Source organism: Alexandromys fortis, unplaced genomic scaffold (genome assembly GCF_014885135.2).
Source record: "Alexandromys fortis isolate MF-2015 unplaced genomic scaffold, M_Fortis_MF-2015_v1.1 scaffold_135, whole genome shotgun sequence".
Taxonomy (NCBI): domain Eukaryota; kingdom Metazoa; phylum Chordata; class Mammalia; order Rodentia; family Cricetidae; genus Alexandromys; species Alexandromys fortis.
In genome coordinates, this window is record NW_026068036.1 from 3,486,955 (window position 1) to 3,497,183 (window position 10,229).

General features: G+C 37.7%; 1 non-coding gene across 1 annotated transcript; it reads left to right on the top strand.

Annotated features, from left to right (window-relative positions):
• The first annotated feature begins 2,595 nt into the window (after positions 1 to 2,595).
• Positions 2,596 to 2,668, top strand: Trnak-cuu (transfer RNA lysine (anticodon CUU)). Its single transcript has one exon. It is a non-coding gene; the product is annotated as a tRNA-Lys (tRNA).
• The last annotated feature ends 7,561 nt before the right edge of the window (positions 2,669 to 10,229 follow it).

Below are 10,229 nucleotides of genomic sequence, written 5' to 3' on the forward strand. Positions count from 1 at the left end.
TCTGTGAGGAAGGATCAAGACCACAACATGGCTGTAAGCTCTCTCTCCGAAGTTTATCCTTACTATGACAGGTCTTTGATAACTACCGCTTTTACCAATGTGTCAGTTCTACAGTTACACTTACCTTAGTAATACCCTAAGACAAAGCCAATGAAAAGAATGTGATTGCTTTGCCTTTACATGTCACTGGACAATTAAACTGAATTGAAAATATTTGAGGATGATGCAATTAGCAATGGTGAAAAAAAATCTTAAAATCAATACTTCATATTTAAGGGAAAAATGTGTTCTTGAAAAACAATTTTATTTTACTCATTTTAAATGCACATATCTCTAAAACATTAACAAAACACAGTTATAAAAATAAATTAAAATCAAAAGTTTAAAGATAAATGCTTTCCTTGCATTTTATTCAAAATATCTCCCTACTATCCCGTCCCCTTCTGCCTGCCCTCCTATGCTCTTTCTATTCCATCTAGTTCAAATTTTACATAATGTATTACATCATTTACTCATATCACTAAAATATCTTTATAAATATTATTTTAATTTCTGGCTAATGTGTTATCATACGGAGATATCATATCTTAGTAACTTCTCAATTGTTGAACATGTGGATAACAACTTTGGCAAAATAATATATCCATATTTCAGAATACTTCTTTATAGTAGATTCTGAGAAGTGCAGTTACATTACAAGTAGATAAAAATATTTAAACATCTTACAAGACGCTGCTTTCCAGACAGCTTAAGTACCGTGCTATCACACTCGTCTTGCATGAGACGGTCCTGTCACCTGTAATCATAAAGGATGCTCTGACTGTAAGCAATCTATAAAGTTCATCATCATTTTCTTGGTAATGTAGTTCATAATTTGTGTAATTGCTCTTTGGACAATAGAATATATTTTTTGCTTTCTACTTTCGTATATTTTTTTATACTTAGTTACCAACTCTCTCAGGGGCTCTTACCAACTCTTCTATGCCACTCTTCATCCAGCTGCTCATGAATAAACTATATAAACTATTTTCTTTTCCTTGGTCATCAGTGTATTAAAAACATGTTAAAATTTACAATAATTATTTAGTCTTTTATTATATTCAAATGCTAATTTTGTTTTTATCCACATTTGGGTTACACTTTAGGCCTTATCTTTAGCAGTAAAAATATTTTATATCACTTTTTTCTAATTGTTTGCCATATCCTTGACCATTTTCTTCCTTTTTTTTAACTTAGAAGTTTTCATTTTGTCCAAATACATCACCTTCATTTAGCCAGTAAGTTCAAGTAGTGCACAGGATTTGATTTAGCTATCAGCAAAGTCTGAAACATTTAGTTTTCATAATCTGATCCTTTTGCATATATTATTAAATTCATTATTGCCTCTGTCATTTGTGTAATAGTACTTTCCCAATGTTTCTTTTTACTTCATTTTTTTTTGAAATGTGAATGTGTTTATGCTACTAGATATCTTAAGTATAGTAGAATAATTTTCAAAAACAGTTTTCAAACTCTATGTAACAACTGGTAAAAACAGTGATCATGAATTTGAAAAAGAGGGGGGAAGATACATGGAAGGGTTTGGAAGAATGAATAGAAAGGAAGAAATGTCTACAATTTCTATCATCTAAAAGTAGGAATCAAGATCTTTGGATGCAATCTGAGCATCCCTACATCAGAGTTTCAGCCTAAAGTTCTTATTTTCACTCTGTCCCTTCCCCCCCCCCGAAGTTCTCTGTGTGTCACAGGTCACAGATAATGTGAATTCTTGGCCTCCCAAACTGATCACATGAGTTTATTTTAATAATAATTTTCTTTTTCTTCTCTCTATGAGCATGCCTAGATAAAAGAAAGGGATAGATGATTGATAGAGATAATAGATATATAGGTGGTAGATACATGATAAATAGATAGATAGATAGATAGATAGATAGATAGATAGATAGATAGATAGATAGATAGAGAAATATGCACACATATGAACATACATGCACACTTGCATATATACCTACACTCATATATATTACGGTGTTATAAGGAGAGGGCCGCTTGTTTGTCCTAGCTGCCCAGCTAGCTTACACCTGAAATAACCACACAGAAACTGTATTAATTAAATCACTGCTTGGCCCATTAGCTTGAGTTTCTTAGTGGCTAATTCTTACATCTTAATTTGACCCATTTCTATTAATCAGTGTATATCGCCACATGGCAGTGGCTTACCGGCAAGATTCTAACCAGCGTCTGTCTCAGAAGGAGGATCCATGGCATCTCTCTGACTCTGCTTTCTTCCTCCCAGCATTCAGTTCTGTCTTCTCCACCTACCTAAGTTCTGTCCTATAAGGGGCCCAAAGTAGTTTCTTTATTAACCAATGAAAGCAACACAAAGACAGAAGGACCTCTTACACCATTGTGTGTGTGTGTGTGTGTATGTGTGTGTGTCTATAAATGTTTCCAATTAGAAATCTAGCTACACATTCAGTATTTTTATTCTAATTTGGAAGTACCATTTTGGCTAGAATCTTTAGCAGAGTTGAATATGATATGTTATGTTGTAGTAAGAGCTGTGGGCCTCTTCCCACAGCCTGGCTCCTGGCTGCCCGGCTAGCTCAGTTGGTAGAGCATGAGACTCTTAATCTCAGGGTCATGGGTTCGAGCCCCACGTTGGGCGCCACTCTGTTGAAGGAGCAGCAGAGCTGTGTCCCGCAACCCGGCTGCCCACATGGCTAGCTTTATACCCGAAATAATTACATGGAAACTGTATTCTTTTAAACACTGCTTGGCCCATTAGTTTTAACCTCTTATTGGCTATCTCTTACATATTGATCTAACCCATTTCTAATATTCTGTGTAGCACCACGAGATGGCTTACCAGGAAAGATCTTAACCTGCGTCTGTCTGGAGTGGGAGAATCATGGTGACTCCCTGACTCAGCTTCTTTCTCCCAACATTCTGTTCTGTTTACACCACCCACCTAAAGGCTGGCCTATCAAATGGGCCAAGGCAGTTTCTTTATTAGCCAATGAATTACCTTCCTCCATCATTATGTTTCTTGTAAAACTTTAAAATATAGTATGATGAATAGTAGACTTCCTTTTCAATATAATTACATATAATAAAACACATGATCAATATGTACTTATTATAGAAGAAGGAATCCTTCAAGATGGTCCCCTGCCATCCAGCTCTCTACAGCCAATATCACATTTTATGTTTTTTTCCATAGTATTATTTGATATAGTTTTGCAAGTCAATGACAGCTTGGTGGATTCTGTGGCATGTGTTCTATCTGACTCATAATACAATTTCAATCCTACCATTGACTCTTTAACTTAGAGCAGATCTCACAGGCCATGATCAAGCTTGGTTGGTTCTCGTTCTTTTCAGAAATGCCAGGGTCAAATATCAGTCATCCAGGACAAGTGATTATATTAATCTAATAGCTCCTGTGGTACCTAACTTCGTGTGTCGACATATCTAAACTATCCTGCTTAGTTGTTTGGTCAAACACTAAAGGTGTTGTTGCAGTTGCCTTTCCCAGGAGTGATAATCACTTACAGTCATTTGACTAAAGTAGATTAATCTCTGTGATGTGTGGCATAGCAGTTAGTTGTAGGCTTAAGAGTGAAAACTGATGTTGCCTGCTCCCTGCAAAAAAAAAAAAAAAAAAAAAAAAAAAAACTGAAATATGCCTTAAGTTTGCACATAAATTTTTACTTGAAGTTTCAGCTTGCTGATTTGCCTATCCTAAGTGTTTTCAATTCAAGAGTTGCAAAATCAACTCTTGCATGAAGTTCCACTTATCAGCTTGTTATATAGATATGGGCTCTTAGTCCAGAAAATTGTATAAACCAATTATTTAAAATCAATCTTTAATACACACACGTACACATACACATACACTTGTGTGTTTGGTGTATTATTTTCTTTTCCTCATTACCTTGACAAAACATCTGATGAAGGCACCTTAAGGGCAGCGGGGTTGCTTGGACTCACAATTAAAGGGTGAAGTCTATTACTGAAGAGATTAATGGTGGAAGAGCATGAGGTAACATTGCATCCACTGTCAGGGGGCAAATAGAGCAAAAACTGGTGTTCCCCGTGCTTTCTCCTTTTGAGTTAGTTTGGGACCCAGGCTATAGATACATATCCATTTTGTCTCTTTGAATGCCCAGGTAAGCTTCACTCCCAGGAACCTCTCCCCAATGCCCCTATTCTGTCATCAGGAGCCATCTATCCAATGTGAAAATCTCCATCAGCATAACTGACATAGCTCCATATTTCATAACCATTTCATAGTTATGTGCTTAGTAGAACATTGAATTCACCTGCATGACAGTGAGTCTCCAGAATCCGTGGTTTTGTGAACCTTGGAACATGTCTTGAGTGGCAGGGAAGGAAAATGGAATAAGCCTCTCCTACACAAGTGGAAGAATCACATGTGAGCAGAGCTGTGACAATATGATGTGGAAACTCTACCAAGAGGATGGAAAGGGTTGTGCTGCTTTATCTTTAACAATGCTTCATTCTTAAGTAGACAACTGTACTTGGAACATAAAGATTAAAACAACCCACGACTTCCTCAGACAGTGCGATTTATTTAAATATGAGGTATGACAGGAGACATCATCTCAAAGCCTTCCTTTTGCGGGATTATTCTCAGTGAACTCAAGGACCATTTACCATCAATTTTTTGGAGGTCTAGGTTTGAGATTCCCATAAAGCTGGCTTCAGCTCTGTTTGCTTTCTTGGATGCCAGGAGAAACAGCATTTTCCTGGCATTTTTATTGAAAAATCTTTTGGCTCAGACTGTGTTGCCTTCTAGCCACAGGGTGTATGCACAGAGACTGGGTGAGGGAGAGGAGAAAGAAAGAGACTGCAGGCTGGCAACAGACTCCTACAGGGAAGTGCATTAGTACAAATTACACACAACACTTTCCCAGGCCCCTTTAATTGGGTTTCATCTCAGTCAGAGGAAGGGACATAAAGAACTGTCAGAACCACTTGCTTCTAGAAAATTGTGCCTTGGGGCCCTCTGCTTACCGTTCTCACTGATGTGCAAGAAAGCATTATAGCTTATAATACATTTGCAGGTTTTTCTTAGGTTTAATTAGCAACTGGGTGATTTAATTTTAAGTAAATCCTCTGACTTTTACTCACCATTTTCAAGTTGTTAGGGCCCTGAAAAGTTTGATAGAGGCAAGGAAGGAGAACAGAGAAAGAGCTTTGTCACCAGGCACTGTTTGTGTTAAATGTGCAGATGAAAATAGATGAATCACACATGCCCTTCTTTTGCTATCGAAAATTCTGCGGTGCCTAAAGAGCCAGGCACAACTTCCTGGACCCCTTTGCTCAACTTTTGGAAACTTTTCTCTCTCCTGCAGTGTGTTTTTCCTTGCCCTTGCCTTGTTTGGTAACTTGACAGCTACTCTAAGCCAAGAATCCCAAATAGTTTTAAACATTACTTGGTGACAAGTTGTTCCAATTTTGAAAACATGAAGAAACTAAAAGGCAAAGATATAAAAAGATCGTACGGACAGCTAATATATAAGAACTACAATGGCCATTCTTCTTGGTACCATCAAAATTGTTCATCATAATAAAATATATATGCATAAATATGTACATGAATATATTCATGCATATACATGTATATTAATATTTTCTCTATATATATATCAATACTTATATAGATACCAATAATATAACATATGTATGTTGTAACAGAGACTACAGAACCAGAGAGAGCTAGTGTTGTCTTAACTCTTATTATTTGCTAGTTGTAAAAAGGGGGCAGGAGATTTAACCTTTTGACCCTTAACTTTCTTATCTTTAAAAACTAGAGAATAATATTCACCAAAATGTTGTCATGAGGATAAAATTTAATAACATCCACAAATCATCTAGCAGGAAACTTAGCTCATAACAGGAACATAACATCAGTGTTGTTGGTTTTGATAAAGCTTCCAGACTTGCCTAATCAGATAGCTAGAGAGGTGATCTCCCTTTGTGTAGTCTAGCATCTCTCCTCTCCCCCACTGTGACTTAAGTGTCCTCACTGTGGTGTAATTCCAAGGCAAATGGTGTTTGGCTAGCTGAATTCCCAAACAACAAGCACCATTCCATCATTAACTCATACTTCTCCTTCATGCTGGGTCTTGCGTCTCCGTGGGCTACTGTCCTCGATTTTGTAAACCATCAACACAATGGGAGAAATGCATGTCCATTTTTATAATCTTTACTTCAATTGCTTTATAGAATTGGCTTTTCCCTCTCTCCCACTGCACCAATCAATTATGCTAGAATAATACAGTCTGTGAGACTCAATTACACTGGATGGCTATGCTATTTGCTGTCAAAACAAACACTGTATTCTTTTATTTAATGACTATGAAAAACTATTTTCTCCAGTAGTTCAGTTTTCCAGTGACATAGAGTCAAGATATAGATGTCCACAATACAAAATTGATTTCAGCAATAACTATTGTGGTAACATTACCCAAGCAGGAGTCCCCGATAAAAAGTTATAAACTCACTGTTGCCTTTTAATAGCAATGTGAATTACAATTAGGCAGTATCCTTGCAGAAACTTGGTTGGACTCTTTTTAACTACATAGACCAGGAAGTATGAAATCAAATATTTTTTTTGAGAATGAGTTGAAAGTCTTTGTTCAGCTTTTCGTATTTGAGAAGAAGGCATTGGCATGACTTTTTATCTGCACTTGTGGAGCAATTTGATAAGAATTAGACCATTAGCAAAGAAGAATGCTTGCCAAGACAGTGGATTCCCCAATGTTTGCCTTTCATTCTAGACTTCCTTTTGAATTTCCCTGGCACCTCATGTTTCATCTATTTGTTCGATATCCAAAACTGCTGTTGCTTTCAAAGTAACTGATTACGTTCTCTAACATCTCCATCTGAAGTTCACAGTGTGAATTCAGTGTTAGTACTTAGAAATCATATGCCTTTCAGTGGATTAGTCTAATGGATAATGGCCAATGAGTAAAGACTAAAGCTTTCTTATGAGCTAAGATTTTTTCCTTGTTAGCATAACTTACCATACTCTGATGGTGGCACTAATTTCCCTACCTTACTAACTTTTTCTTGGAAGAATAAACTTACTGAATACACTAGACATAATTAAGCAGGGTGTCAGCATTGTCGCCCTGGTTATTTCAGTGAGAAAATGTTGCCATTGACGGGAAAGCCATCCGGGAATGATAAAAATAATAAAAGAACAATTTAAATACTCATGATTTTTAATTTTCTTAACTGAGTAATACTATTAACTTTTTTTTCTTCTGTAATCTATAAGTCAAGTCCCTTCTATGGTAAGTTAATGTAGCATTATCTGTATATTACAATATAGGCGAAAGGATTCTGAATGTACAATAAGCATTGTGTTTTATTTATATATTTATTTTAGGCTTTTTAAGGCAGGGTTTCTCTGTGTAGCTTTGGAGCCTGCTCTGGAATTCACTCTGTAGACTACACTGGTCTTGAACTCACAGAGATCTACCTGCCTTTCCCTCCCAGATGCTGGTATTAATGTCAGGCACCACCACCACCCATCACCATTGTGTTTTATATTGGTTACTTCAGTCATATGTGTGACAAATACTTATTGAAAAAACTACTTAACAAATGAAAAGTCTGTTCTGGTTTACAGTTAAAGGAAATATATTCCAGTGTGGTGAAGAAGACATGGGAGCAGGTGGCTAACACCAGCTAGTCATGGTGTAGCTATACTCAGGAAGCAGAGTGAACAGGAACAGGAAGTGGGTCAGACCATAAAACCTCAAGTCCCACCCCTAGTGATACAATTCCTCCAGCAAAGCTCTACCTCCTAACGGCTCTACAACCTTGCCAAACAGCACAACCAGTTAGGGTCAAATGGTTTAACAAATGAAACTTACGTAGGACATTTCATATTTAAATCACAACATACCTCATAATAAAAGCAATGGCCATTGCCAAGAATCATTTAATGTAGTGGGCATGATTTGAAACGTCTGCATCCCTCCTACTGTTGTCATCCAAACATGTACTTTATCCAAGTTTAAGCCTAGGGAGGACTCAGATGGAGTTAGGAAACTAGAGAGTGTAAAACTACAGAATAAAATTGTGAGAGGATTTAACAGAAAAAACTCACTGGGTAAGGGACAGATTTCTTGGGAAGCTACTGTTTTACCTGAAACCCATGGATCAGACACAAGAGACTGGTGAAAAGCCTAGGAAGAGTATCAGATCTGCAATGTCTCATGTAGAGAACAAGAGAGAGGGGGAAACAGCCCCATAGGAAACTGAAGAGCAAAGGCAGACAAGTCTATTCCTTGTGAGACCTACTGAGGACTGTACTCCTTAGAGTGATAGCCACTGATGTTTTGAGATGATTTGAGAAACTGAAAATATTGTTCAAAGACCCAGGGTCAACTTTGATGTATCAAGTTAATAGAATGCCACAGTTCTTTAATGCAATCATTTCCTATTGGATAATTTGTCAATTACTTGAATAAAAATATAGAAACTATGCCAGACAGCACAATCATGGAAATCCTAGCATCAAAAATACCAAAGTTTAAATTCAAAGTTATCTCAGAAAGTCACACTGCTGAACTAACACTAAGCAGCCAACACTGGAAAGATAAATGTAACAGCTTTGATTAATAAATAAATTAGTTTAAAGGCACAGTAGGAGGGCCAACTTGGATGGTAGTCCCTGTGAAAATGGTTTGGCTCAGTGAAAGTCATAGTTATGCTATAGTGTCCTGAAGAAGTCAAAGCAATCTCAGGTTCAGCTAATGAGATAAAGAGTTTATGAGCCCGCCAGTGTGTGTGGGTGCATTGACCCTGAACAGGGCACTATATCAAAAGCTGGACATTTATAAGCTGTGATGCCTCTAGATAAAGACAAACTGTGTTGTGAAGGAAACCAAAGTGAGACAATTCCATGAACTGGAGATCATAAAAATCTGTCAGACAAATTACAGAAGATTAGGCACTGCTACCTTCTGATGGGAAATTTTCTCCCTCTTTTTAAAATTCAAGTAAAGGTAATGAGGAAAATTTCCAAAGACCTTTGGGGGTTTCTTTCAGTGGAAAGAGAGAGCAACCTAAGTATGTGACTTTGGTATTCTCTGCCGAGCCTAAGTAATCACGAATCCTCTTGGCCATTTGTTTTTCTGTAGGCTAAATATCTACCCCCTTTTTATACACATGGTAAATTTCTTACTTTATGAGCTTGGTGAGACAGTCCCTTCCTCCTGGTACAGAAAGTAAAACTGTACTGTTCCTGTTTTTATAGCCTCCATTGCACAGAGTACACAGAGTTCAGTTCAGGCAGCAGGAAGTACCTGCTCTGGAATTTGTTTGGTGACCTAATGAGAGAAGAGAAGAATCCCTTTGGTGAGAAGGTGGCTCCATAAGGCCCAGGTGCAGTAAACTGTGGGCCCTGGCAGCAACCACAGATAGTCCTGTTGGACTATGGTACTACTGGCAGTCCAGACTTTTTCTAATTCAGGTCCTGTGCCTCTCCAGGGTCCTGTTTTTCACAATCCCTTCAATAAGTTTATTTTTTACCTTAAATTACCTAGATGTAGTTTCTCGTTTATTTTGCGGTATAACCTAACTGGCCCCCTTTCAGGTGTGTCTTCAACTTAATTGTGAACATCCACATTTCCATGAAACAGTGCAGGACAACAGAGTCAGACTCCAGGGAGACGCTTCTCACTGTCATGTTCAGCTTTGCCAAGGGAGTGGCTCCAAGGCCTCATGCCTGACTTCTGGAACATCAGCCAGAACAAGAACATAAATTTGAAATAAAACAGTGAGGATATCATTGAAAGTTGCAGCCCATTTTCATATTCCACATTCCATACTCACAGTCTTGTCCACTCACAAAAAAATACAAAAATGTCTTTGCAACTCCCAAACCAGTACTCTTTTCACCTCGTTGCTCTTTTTTGGTGATTTAGCTGTGTGCTGGTTTTTGCTGTGAGCACAGTGCTAAAGTGCCATCTGACATCATAAACACAAAAAATCAAGTCCCTTCCAAAGGAATCAGGAACTTGGATTATGCTGCATTCAGGCACAAGTTACTCTACTGTTAGCAGTGAATTCAGTGTCGATGACTCAGCAGCCTGAATCTGTATTTCCTCTGAGGATCAGTGACTTGGTGGTCACTAACTCAGAGTTCCCACCGATGAGTTAGAGCATAATGGTCAAGAACAACT